General features: G+C 43.6%; 1 long non-coding RNA gene across 1 annotated transcript; it reads left to right on the forward strand.

Annotated features, from left to right (window-relative positions):
• Positions 1-3857: 3857 nt before the first annotated feature.
• LOC123333581 lies at positions 3858-13145 on the forward strand. The gene is made up of 2 exons (XR_006641041.1): positions 3858-4151; positions 12975-13145. It is a non-coding gene; the product is annotated as an uncharacterized LOC123333581 (long non-coding RNA).
• The last annotated feature ends 381 nt before the right edge of the window (positions 13146-13526 follow it).

Raw genomic sequence — 13526 nt, forward strand, 5'->3', positions numbered from 1 at the left:
CAAGGAGAGTGAGAGAGAGGAGGGAGAAAATCAAAGGGGGTGGGGGATGGAGCTGCTGAATATGATGGGCTCATGCCCACTGGGGCCTTCTGAAGCTCATGTGAGGGACCTTTGAGTTGTTCCCTGAAGGAAAGGAAAGGAACCACTAACCCACTGGCTCCCATCCCCTTTTGGTTGAGGTTTGCCCTCAGGAATGTTCATTTTTCTCACGTTTGGGAGCTGGCGGGACTGATTATGGGCTGAGTGTTCTCCAATGCCTTTGGAGAAAGCTTGGAGGCAGAAAAGCAGAGAGACACTGGCACATGCTTAAATGTGACCGCCCCATATGTGGCTGCGCTGAAAGCTGGAGGGCGGGGCAGCATCTGCTCCGGAGCCCCACACCTTGTCTGCAGGTAGTGACTTCAGGAGCCACAGGCTGCTAGAGATCCTGGCTGGAGTTCACTGCCTTCAGCTCCATCCAGGCAGGTTACAAATCCCAGCACTCCATTTCTCCAAAAGTCTGTTTCCTGCCACCTCTTTAAGGCTCTGATTTCTATATCTGCTAGGGTTCTTGACTGTAAATATCAGGACTCACTTACACTGACGTAATCTGAAAAGGGAATTTATTGCAAAAGCACTGGATCACTCATTAAATTGCTTAGAAGACTGAAGAACCACACTCAAATCAAACAGGAAAGAAGGCAGCCAGCCCTTGGCCAAGCCAGCACTCCATTCAGAATTTACTAAGGATCCCCCAGGTACTGGCCTGGGGTGCTTTACCAAGAGCTGGGGAAACATGTCTAGAAAGAGTTGAACAACCCAACCACTGAAGAGGAAAACAGACAGCTCTATTTGTTTGGAGTCCTCAGGGAAGCAGGCATGTCAGTGGGATAGGTGGGGAGTGGAGGCATAAGCAACCTACCCTGGGGTCACCGGAAGACCCCCTGTAGCCTGCATAGCTGTGAGTGTTGGGGAGGGGTCGCCCCCCTTCTTGGACCTCAGGACATAGGCCATTACTTCTCGTCTTCTCATATACTTCTATTCTAGAGAAGGTTATTAAAATTAATAAGCTCAGCCATTCAGATTGTAAATCTACTTTGCTATGGGGAGAGAAAAATCTTTAAAATGTATACACATTAAATCCAGTGGAATAACAAAAAAAATAAAAAAAAAATAAATAAATCCAGTGGAATAATTTATAGGTACCCAGCCTGATCATTGAATCCAGCTTGGCAACTATGTAAGTCTGCTTTTCAAAAGTCTAACTTTAAAGGCTCTTTGCTCTCTGAAGGCCTTCCTTCCTCATTTCTCCCATGTGTCCTGCAAGAGCCCCTAGACCTTGAACTCTAGCACTTGAGTCCCATCTGCATTCTCACTTCTGCCGCAGCCTCGGAGACCCACCCTGGCCTCCGTCGTGGAGTGAGGCTAAGGAGCCCAGGTGTAAGTCACCCAGCCCGCTCTAGTTCCGCCCTTGCTGGTATCCAGGTTCTCACCAAACACCCCTGTCTGGGCCCCTTCAGTTTTCTATTTGGAAAACTTAGCAAGAACCCAGGTCCTGAAAAACCAAGACCCAGCCTGGCTCCAGTTTATCTCCCCAGGACACTGAATTTCACTATTCTTTCCAGAAATCTTGCCCACAGCCTGGATGGTTGCTAGACCCCCTTGATGCTGACCACCTACCCATTTGGCTCTCCCATGGCCCCTGCTCAGAGCACCCCTCCTCATACCCAGGTCCAACACTCTGGGGTCCTTTTTCCCCTGATAAGCCTCCCTAAGGCTGCCGCCTCCGCCCGTTAGCACGCTGAGTTTACTGCCTGTCTGGATTTCCCCCAGCGCCTGTGGCAGAGCCTGCCCACCACCCCCAGTGTTCCGGCCACTCCTGGTCGGCCCGCTTCCGCTGTTCCTGGGTTTTAGGCTCCCGTTAATAACACAGCCTGTTTCTTTTCTTGAGCCCGCCTGCTTATAATTCGTGCCAGCCCTGGTTACTTGTTCTTTTGTGCTGATGTCCAGCAATTCATTGATTTCAGGTAAAAGCTGCTCTCTCTACAAGAGAATGGCTTCAATCAAGATTTTCATTCTGATGAGAAAACAACCTTTTTCTTGTCTGTATGTTATTACATTCTGTTCATTCACTTCATTCATATTTATTAAGCAATAAATTTTATCAGGCACCGTATTAAGTGCTAGGATATAGGGGCAATTAAGGCATGATTCTTACCCTCAATGGGCTTACAGTCTAGAGGAATAAAAGTCCTATATTAAAAGAAATATAAAACAGCATAGTAAGTGCTATTTTATTTGAAGCATGAGCAGAATATGATTAATTTTTAAAAACTATTTTTTTAATTGTAGTGAATATTTGACCCCTGTGTGTAGAAAAGCCTGGAGCTGGTTCCTAGGAAGACTTGAAAATGCCTAGCTCCCAACCTCCTAGACACCACACAGAGGGCAGGAGTGGGCAGGCATGGTGGGAAGAAAGTTCAGAAGCCTCCAGAAGTGGATGGAAGTTAGACTTGTAGCTAAGTAAGAATAACCAGGTCCAGGGTATGTCCGTCATCATTGTTTAGCACATGAAGGCTGACAGAGCATCACTCTATGTGCTAGAAATGCATTTCCTAAACCCAAAGCGAGAGTCCAAGGAGTTAAGGAATAATAAACCAGTTAATTTCCAATGTCTTCAAAGGGAGCACAGGATGAAGTAAGCTGCTGGACAAGGCCAAGATGATATGCACCCTCATATGTGATACAGACCAGAAAAATTAACAAAGAATAATAAGTAAAAGCTAGACTTCACTAAAAACAAAAATTAAAAAAAAACCATCCAATTATTCTTTTTTTTTCAGGAATCTTTATAAAGTTTTTAATGAGATAAAATTCGCATAACATAAAATAAACTTTTTTATTTTATTTAAGTGAAAGTGAGTTTATTTAGAGAGATACACATTTCAGAGACAGCATGTGGTCTGTCTCAAAAGGCAAGAGCAGCCCCAGGGCATAGAGTCATCTGAGAAAGTGAGAACAGCCTTGGGAGAAACATACTCCACAAACAGAATGTAGGCCATCTCAGAAGAGCAGCCCCAAAATATGGGATGAAAATTAACCATTTTAAAGTCAACAATTCAGAGGCATTTAGTAAATTCAGAGTGTTGTAAACCTCCATATTTATCTACTTGCAAAATACTTTCATCCCAAAGGAGACCCCATACACAAGCAGTCACCCTCTACTTCCCTTCCCCTCTACTCCCTGGCAACCACCAACCTGCTTTCCATCTCCGTGGATTTTCCTGTCTGGATATTTTGTAAAAACAGAATTATGTAATATGTGACCTTTCATGCCTGGTTTCTATATTAGCATAATATTTTTGAAGTTCAAGCACATTATAACATGTATCTGTACTTCATTTCTCATTAGGGCTGAATAATTCTCCATTGTATGTCTACACCACGATTTATTTATCCATTTATTTCATTGATGGACGTTTGGGTTGTTTCTACTTCCTGCCTGTTGCAAACAGGACAACCCTTAGGGGAAGCACACTGGCTGAGACCGCCCCCCCGGCCAGGCACCATAGTGACAATTTGCATGAGCTGTTTTACGACAGGAGGTCCTGGTAAGGAACACGGAACTAATAAGTCACCACCAACAGGAAGAGTTCCAGAAAGGTCAAAAACAGACACCACGTGTTGGGCCACCTCCCAGAATCCTTCTCTCTGGCATCCATCTTGGCTGAACAATGCATGCACCACCAGGAAGGACTCTGAGTCAGAATGATTGGCCAAGGGCAACCCAGAAACTAACCCCATCACCATAAAACCCGAGACTGCGAGCCACGTGGCAGAGCAGCTCTCCTGGGTTCCCTTACCCTCCTGCTCTCCACCCGGGTGCCCCTTTCCAATAAAGTCTCTTGCTTTGTCAACATGTGTCTCCTCGGACAATTCACTTCTGAGTGTTAGACAAGAGCCCACTTTTCAGGCCCTGGAAGGGGTCCCCCTTCCTACAACAAAAGGCGACTCCACCAGGGACTCTTCTTTGCTGAGACTGACATGTTGATCGCTCGGGGTACTCAAGGACCAGCTTGCCCACCGATGGACCAGACCCAGCGGCCACAACTGGGACACTTTTGTCCCTGGTCTCCTCCTGACGTGGACAACTGGCCAGAGTGCCCGACCGGGTAAGGAACAAGAGAATTTATTGACCTCTCTCCCCTCCCCTCTCTCTTTCCTCTCCTTAACCCTTCCTATCCTTCCCCTTTTTTCTAGTCCTCTGGTCCTGGATGCAGGAACGGGCCTCAGCCTGAGCTGAGGATTGGAGGCTGATCCCCTTTGCTTGGCAGAGAACTTGAATTCTGGTTCTGTTCTGGTCTGGTCTGGTTTCTGGTAGGGCCAAGTTCCAGTCCTCCCTTCTCTGGAGGCCCAGGATAAAGTCCCGTAATGCCTGGGTATCTGCAGGTGGCGAGAGGTGTCTGTAAGGCCATCTTTTTTTGCCCCCCCTCTCCTGCCTTCTCTTGTCTTCTTTCAACCTGACTTTCCTCCCTTTGAAATCTTTGAAGACCTGAGATATTTTCATTTTCTCTGTTAGTACTTGGATCCAAAGTTCTGTGTCCTACAGGAGGTTTTCTGAGAGACTGTAATCTTGTATTTAAGGGAGTGTCTGATGAGGACTGCCAGGTTTATCTGTGTGTCTTATACTCTGTGTTCTGTGCTGTGACGTTTGATGGCCATTTTGCTCTGTGTGGTCACCATTTGTTTTAGACGTGCCGCCATTTTCCAAGAACTTGATTTTCTTTCCCTGTGCCTTGAGACCAGGGCTCTCAGGAACACTTATCTAGACCATCTATAACTCCCGAGACTGAGGAAAAACAGGAAGAAGTCTTTAAATTTTTTATTTGTTCCAACTGTTATAAATAAACTAGTAAATTTTATAGTGTAATATCTAATTCATGTCTGAGTTTAGAAAATGAAGCTAGATCTCACTTTGTGTCTGTCTGAATATGTGTATGTCCTGGTATATCTTTGTCTCTGGATAATATTTTTGAGATTAATTTATGAATGAGCGCTATTTAACTGGTTTAAAGAAAAGTAAGCACTTACTATAGCTTTCTTGGTGGCTCAGCTGGTAAAGAATCCACCTGGGAGACCTGGGTTCAATCCCTGGGTTGGGAAGATACCCTGGAGAAGAGAATGACTACCCACTCCAGTATTCTGACCTGGAGAATTCCATGGAGTGTATAGTCCATGGGGTTGCAAAGAGCTGGACATGACTGAGCGACTTTCACATTCCATTCCAAGAACTTATAAATCAAACAATTCTAAACTAAGCTAAATTAATTCCAGGTTCATGTGAAGTGGGAAATATTCAATATTAAATTAATACCTGGTAACAGATATGTCTCTAGAACCATCAATAAGTATAATACTTCTGTTGTACCTAGGTTTACTAGAGGTCAAATAAGACTGTATTCTGTTACAAATATGTCAACAAGAAATGTACCTCACTGTGGAAAATAGGGAAACTAAGATGTGTTTTCAGTAGAAGAAGATATGAAAAAAAAAATACTGAAAAGAGTTATGCATGATTAGGATTTTCTAAAATTGGTTTACAATTAGTTGGATAAATGGATTTTATTAGGAATGACACAGCCATAGGAAAACTGGTTAGAGCCACTATGTCTAGGATGGCAGAGCTGACTTTCACTAGACCTTAAGCCTCAGTATATAGGCCCATTGTGATATATCAGCACGCTAAGTGATACACCAACCAGTGCTGGCTAAATCTGACCGAATTAAATTACATGGGAAATATTATCAAATGAGTAATAAATCCTCTCAGGTTACATTGTGTGGTAAACATTACTAATATAGATATCCTAGAAATTATATGGAGTTCCTAAATTCTGATATGTCCTGGTATTCTAATGGGAAAACTGATGACTTCACAAAGGTTAACAAAAGGACTGAATGAACCAATGAATATGCTTGTAACTTTTATGGTGGTTTGCCATGAAATCAAAAGATGCTTGCTCTTTGGAAGAAAAGCTATGACCAACCTAGACAGCATATTAAAAAGCAGAGACATTACTTTGCCAACAAAGGTCCGTCTAGTCAGAACTATTTTTCCAGTGGTCATGTATGGATGTGAGAGTTGGACCATAAAGAAAGCAGAGTGTCGAAGAATTGATGCTTCGGAACTGTGGTGTTGGAGAAGACGCTTGAGAGTCCCTTGGGCTGTAAGGAGATCCAACCAGTCAATCCTAAAGGAAATCAGTCCTGAATATTCATGGGAAGGACTGATGCTGAAGCTGAAACTCCAGTACTTTGGCCACCTGATGAACTGACTCCTTGGAAAAGACCCTGATGCTGGGAAAGATGGAAGGTGGGAGGAGAAAGGGATGACAGTGGGTTGGATGGCATCACCGACTTGACGGACAGGAGTTTGCGTAGGCTCTGGGGCTGGTGATGGACAGGGAAGACTGCTGTGCTGCAGTCATTGGGTTGCAAAGAGTCAGACATGACTGAGGGACCGAACTGAACTGAGCTGAAAAAATTATAGGTTTGAATCTATGTTTTCTGGGAGTAGAGAAAACATTTCCCTCAGACTAATTATGATGGTAATTTGGTAAAATTATATGTTGTAAACAAATTGAAACAATTATATTTTCTATCTGACTCCTCCAGAGATTGGAAACTCTTAGGTTTCCAGTAACTTTATCAGTTAAGTTAGGAAGGTAATCTCACTAACAGGTACAGAATTTTTGCGACCTTGAAAAGGTAATTTTTGAGACCTTGAAAAGAGAAGAATTCACCTAGATTTGTTAAGCGAAATCTGTGATAAGCCTTTGGCATGACTTTCCCAGCCCTAAAAGGTTTTATTTTAAAAGTTCAGTCTGAGACTTTATAAAAGTTTCAGCAAAGCAATAAGTCTATGATCAATTATGGTTATATAAATCATCAGACCAAATTTATTGAGAGCAGAACGATTTTGCAAACAAACTAATCTTTAATTTAGTTATATTTGGTAAAAATGATAATTTTGGAGAGAAAAAGGTGTTTCAATAAATATTAAATCCCAGTTTGTTGATAGAGGTCTGTATATACTAAGACTCATTTCCTGGATAGTTTTTTGCTTTTATGCCATATTAATGTAAAATTTAATTGAATTCTTAAAGAACACCTTAAATTTGTTTCTGAAGCTTATCTCAGTAATCTATCTTTGGATAAAGATCAGATGCCTCATGACTTGCAACCAGGACTAGAAGAAGACATAATTTAAGGGACTGTCTCCAACCTGGATGGAAGGACCTTTTTATCAGGTACTCTTAACTAGCTCATGCTCGGTAAAATTGAAGGGAAATTGACTGTTAGATTAATTCCCACTTCCAAAGGCCCCTACACTGGACGAGTTTATAGAGAGGACTCCTAACCTGAACTTACCTTGAAACGACATTCAAACAGAGGAAACTGCTTAACTAGGCCAAGAAGATGACATTAGAAGTAGACAGCTTGCCCCAGATGCTGGACCTGATTTGTATGATCTTTTATAATGTTTTCTTGACTCCTTGGACCTTTACACATAAATCAAATGCTTTTCTATCATAGGCATGATCCTATGCTAGTTTTAGAAATCAACCCAATTGTTGGGTTTGGTCAATTACCTGTGTCTAGCTCTGGGTTACCTTGGTAAATTTCTCTACTCCAAGGTTCTGACTGGTTGACACTGAGAAAATTAACTTAAAAAGAAAAATTATAGTCATATTCAGGCCACTATTGATATTACAGGGCTTCCCAGGTAAAGAACCCACCTGCCAATGCAGGAGACTTAAGAGACCCCAGTTTGATCTCTAGGTGAGGAAGATCCCCTGGAGAAGGAAATGGCAACACACTCCAGTATTCTTGCCTGGAGAATCCCATGGACAGAGGAGCCTGGCAAGCTCCAGTCCATAGGGTTGCACAGAGTTGGACACAACTGACGTGACTTAGCACACATTGATATTACTAGAGTGGATCCCCTCTCCCGGCCAATTAATAATGCCTGCTTTGACTCTGGCCATAAATTTGAGTTATCTTCTATTACACAGGGCTTCTTTGGTGGCTCAGTGGTAAAAGAATCTGCCTGCAATGCAGGAGACCCAGGTTTGATCCCTGGGACGGGAGGATCTTCTGAAGAAGGGAATGGCAGCCCACTCCAGTATTCTTGCCTGGAGAATCCCATGGACAGAGGAGCCTGGCGGGCTACAGTCCACGGGGCTGCAAAGAGTTGGACTCGACTGAGCTACTAACCCTTTCACTTTTCTATTACTCAAGCTCAATCAGAGGAACAAGCAAATTTCAACAAAGGAAAAAACCTCCCACAATAATGGGATGGATTTATATAGAGAATACCAGGCTATAATAATTTAGGTTTAAAGTCTCCTCTGTTGGAAACAATTAAATCATACTAAGGATAATAGTCTACCAACACTAGGAAACTGGGCTATGTGCCTTATAGACAGTACCAATATATAATTTCCCTGGAAGATAAGGATTCATACAGAATAGACTAAGTCAGGCAACCTGGGATATACTGTGCTACATCTAATGGGAGCTGTTAGCGTAAATTTTTCTTATGACTTTACTAATAATGCTGGCTATGTTATTTTTATCTTACCTGTTTTAAAAAATTGCTGTTTGTTACACTGCCAAATGTGTGGTAGGCCTCTGAAAAATAATATATAGTTCCATATGAGATCGATGATTGTAACAGTGTAACTCTAGATATGGGAAGAAGCCACAAGAGGGCATGTTTTCCTGGACCAAGAGGCTAGTAAGACAGGTGGTCCAGAGGATTTTGGATACTGTTTTATGGCCTAGTCCAGTAACAGAACATTGAGTGGCCTGTCAACAAAATCTTTGCCAGACCTGAGAATGGACATTCTCAGCTCTGTGGGATGAAATGGTCATGAGGTGCCACCTCCCCCGCACCAAATCATGGTCGAGTTTATGACCAAGAAGGGGCCCTGCCAGCTGGAAACTGGCACTTGCCATCTAATTCCTCAAAGATTAAATCATGGCCACCACAGCTGCTGACCTCCAACACTTCTGAAAGGAGTTCAGGGTGGAAATCAGGAAGGAGGCACTCTGTGCTCTGGGAAAAACTGGCAGAACAGGCCTTCAGAGAGAGATCTTTTCAGAAGATTTTATGAGTCCCAATGCTTGCATCTTCTCATACACAGAGAAACGACATCATTAATGGTGACATCTGCTTTGGCTATTAAGGAGAATATCACAATTAAAAGTCAAAATAGAGTAGCTATGGTTCAGACATCCAAGGAAATAACTAGGAGACACTACGGATGTAATTTCAGACTAGTCCTCATATTGCTAAAAACTTGAGTTTTGTGAGTCTCAAAACAACGTCTGCTGGCAGCTAGTAACTACAACCTTACTTTTTATAAAACTAGGCAACTGGCTACCTGGCTACAAGTCTCCCCAAAGTGCCAGGTCCAGACTGGATTTCAGGCCTATTATTCTGAAAAGAAATGAGATTTATTTTGCCTATTATAATTCAAGTTGTCACTCCTTCAACTACTTCTAATTGTGTCTGTTACACCTAAATGGCAGACCAAGGGATTGAGATTTTAATCATACAAGGCTCAGATCTAGGACTTGGAACTCAGAAATACTTCCAATTCAGGGTCTATTCTCCAAACTGAGTCAGTCTTATGCCCCACTTTGACAGGAAGTTATCAGAGTCATAGTTACCCAGTTCCCTGAATTAAAACTGAGCAGGACTCCGTGGGGGTCTGGAGTACAGAACTTTTCTGCTTTCCCTCTTTCTTGCTTGTAGGATATAGACTTTATTCAGCCTCCTTAACCCTCCCTGAGTTTCAAAGAACAGATCCAAACAGTTGCTGATCAGAGAAGGGAGGGGAAGAACACCCATAACAGTATCTGAGTTCTTCTATGGAACTGGGGCCCCAGGTGGGAGAGGAAGGCTGAGCACAGAGATTCCTGGAGCACCAGCCTGTTGCCTCACTACACCCTGCAGTCCTCACCTCAAATGTACCTTCGTTTTCTGGGGACCAGTGATGAGTATCCTGTTAGGTTTCCTCATGACCCCTGTCTGTTTCATCTCTGATGGGATCCAACAGTTTCAGGCTAAATCGCTGTTACTACAAGTATAGAAGCCTATTTTTTCAGTTAAAAAATACCTCAACTTAGATCAGGTAGAGCGAGACTTCTACTAGGCAGGACTACACCTAGGAACAGCAGGAAGACGTTACAGAAGAAAGAGACCTCTGTCCCAGTCCCCAAGAAGTATCTTGAGTATGAAGTCTCTCAGGAGGGAGTTGTTAGGGGAAGCACACTGGCTGAGACCGCCCCCCCGGCCAGGCACCATAGTGACCATTTGCATGAGTTGTTTTACGACAGGAGGTCCTGGTAAGAAACATGGAACTAATAAGCCTCCACCAACTGGCAGAGTTCTAGAAAGTTCAAAAGGAGACACCACCTGTCCGACCACCTCCCAGAATCCTTCTTGCTGGCATCCATCTTGGCTGAACAATGCATGCACCACCAGGAAAGACTCTGAGTCAGGATGATTGGTCAGGGACAAAATGAAAGGTGAAAGTCATTCAATCGTGTCAGACTCTTTGTGACCCCATGGACTGTACAGTCCATGGAATTCTCCAGGCCAGACTACTGGAGTGGGTCGCCATTCTCTCTTCCAGGGGATCTTCCCAACCCAGGGATTGAACCTAAGTCTCCTGCATTTCAGGCAGATTCTTTACCAGCTGAGCCACCAGGGAAGCCCAAGAATACTGGAGTGGGTAGCCTATCCCTTCTCCAGCAGATCTTCCCAACCCAGGAATCGAATTGAGGTCTCCTGCATTTCAGGCACATTCTTTGCCAGCTGAGCTACCAGAAAAGCCTAGAAACTAATCTCATCACCATAAAACCCAAGACTGTGAGCCATGTGGCAAAGCAGTCCTCCTGGGTTTCCTTACCCTACTGCGCTCCACCAGGTACCCCTTCCCAATAAAATCTCTTCCTATGTCAGCACATGTGTCTCCTCGGACAATGCATTTCCAAGTGTTAGACAAGAGCCCACTCTGGGGCCCTGGAAAGGGTCCCCCTTCCTGCAAGACACTATTGGTACATGGGTGTCCTAAGAGTGGAATTGCCAGTCCTATGGTAATCCATAGAGCCAGAAATCCTGGAGTCTGAAGTCAAGTGGGCCTTAGGAAGCATCACTATGAACAAAGCTAGTGTAAGTGATAGGATTCCAGTTGAGCTATTTCAAATCCTAAAAGATGATGCTGTGAAAGTGCTGCACTCAATATGTCAGCAAATTTGGAAAACTCAGCAGTGGCCACAGGACTGGAAAAGGTTAGTTGTCATTCGAATCCCAAAGAAAAGCAATGTCAAAGAATGTTCAAACTACCACACAATTACACTCATCTCACATGCCAGCCAAAGTAATGCTCAAAATTCTCCAAGCATGAACTTCCAGATGTTGAAGCTGGATTTAAAAAAGGCAGAGGAACCAGAAATCAAATTGCCAACATCTGTTGGATCATAGAAAAAGCAAGAGAATACCAGAAAAGCATCTACTTTTGCTTCATTGACTATGCCAAAGCCTTTGACTGTGTGGATCACAACACAGAAAAGTGGAAAATTCTTCAAGAGATGGGAATACCAGACCACCTTACCTGCCTCCTGGGAAATGTGTATGCAGGTCAAGAAGCAACAGTTAGAACCGGACATGAAATAACAGACTGGTTCTAAATCAGGAAAGGAGTCCGTCAAGGCTGTATATTGTCACCTTGCTTATTTAACTTATACTCAGAGTACATCATGCAAAATGCCGGGCTGCATGAAGCACAAGCTGGTATCAAGACTGCCGGGAGAAATAACAATAACCTCAGATATGCAGGTGACACCACCGTTATGGCAGAAAGTGAAGAAGAACAGAAGAGCTGCTTGATGAAAGTGAAAGAGGAGAGTGAAAAAGTTGGCTTAAAACTCAACATTCAAAAAACAAAGATCATGGCATCCATTCCCATCACTTCATGGCAAATAGATGGGGAAACAATGGAAACAGTGACAGACTTTGTTTTTGGGGGCTCCAAAATCACTGCAGGTGGTGACTGCAGCCATGAAATTAAAAGATGCTTACTCCTTGGAAGAAAAGCTCTGACTAACCTAGATAGCGTATTAAAAAAAGTCCACATAGTAAGAGGTATGGTTTTTCCAATACTCGTGTATGGATGTGAGAGTTGGACTATAAAGAAAGCTGAGTGCCGAAGAATTGATGCTTCTGAACTGTGGTGTTGGAGAAGACTCTTGAGAGTCCCTTGGACTGCAAGGAGATCCAACCAGTCCATCCTAAAGGAGATCAGTCCTGGGTGTTCTTTGGAAGGACTGATGCTAAAGCTGAAACTCCAATATTTTGGCCATCTGATGTGAAGAACTGACTCATTTGAAAAGACTCTGATGCTGGGAAAGATTGAAGGAGGAGTAGGGGACACAGAGGATGAGATGGTTGGATGGCATCACCAATTGGATGGACATGAGTTTGAGCAAGCTCTGGGAGTTGGTGATGGACAAGGAGGCCTGGTGTGCTGCAGTCCATGGTGTCACAAAGAATCGGACACGACTGGCTGACTGAATTGATGGTGATCCCATGTTTTACTTTTTAAAGAACAAGCCATTTATTCTTAACCAGTAAATTGCTGTGTATAAGCCAGAAATGATAGAGAAAAATGACAACAGGATTTCTAAAAGCTCATACATGGGGGGATATGGGCAGACACTACTGGCTGATCATCAAACCAAAGTCTTTGTCTTCCTAGACATACAGCTGGACTACATTTCCCAGTCTCTCGTGCAGCTAGACAAGGCCGTGTGTCTGGGTTCCTGCCAATAGAATGCAAGCAGAAGCAAAGTGGGAGCAAGTCCAGGTCTGGCCCTTGAACACCACCCACAGGCAATTCTCTGTGCTCTCTCTTCTTCTGCAGGCTTGATGCAGAGAAACACAGCAACCTGAGAAACCACACATCGAAGACGGGGGACGCTCAAGAAGGAAGGAGCATAGGTTCCAAAATCACCACTTGGAGGAGAGCTGGTACCATAAGGAATACTTGTTTCATAGTTTGAATGAGTGAATAACAAACTTTTATTGTGTTAAACCATGTGAGTTTATGAGTACTCTATTATAGCGGCTAGCAGTGCCTTATCCTTACCCTAAAAGGTAAGTCAGAAGACCACACCTTGCTCAGACAAAGCTGATACTTGGGCTTAGTGTGAAAAACTGGAAATTGGGAAGAGCCCAGAAGGCCAGGGAAGCTTGAAGCTGAAGTGAATTCAAGCCCGCAGTGCTTCGTGTCAGCACAGAGAGAGGTTCAGGACTTGGGCTCTGGAAAGCTCGCCTAGGACAGCCCCTGGGCCAGTCTGAACGACGACTTGCTGTGGTGTCCTTAGAAGAAGGAGAGAAACGAGGCCTTTGCACCTAGTATATTGTTTCAATCAGGAAAACTGGGAGCTTAAAAAAACAAGAAGTCTTCTCTGAG

Source organism: Bubalus bubalis, chromosome 5 (assembly GCF_019923935.1).
Source record: "Bubalus bubalis isolate 160015118507 breed Murrah chromosome 5, NDDB_SH_1, whole genome shotgun sequence".
Lineage (NCBI taxonomy): Eukaryota > Metazoa > Chordata > Mammalia > Artiodactyla > Bovidae > Bubalus > Bubalus bubalis.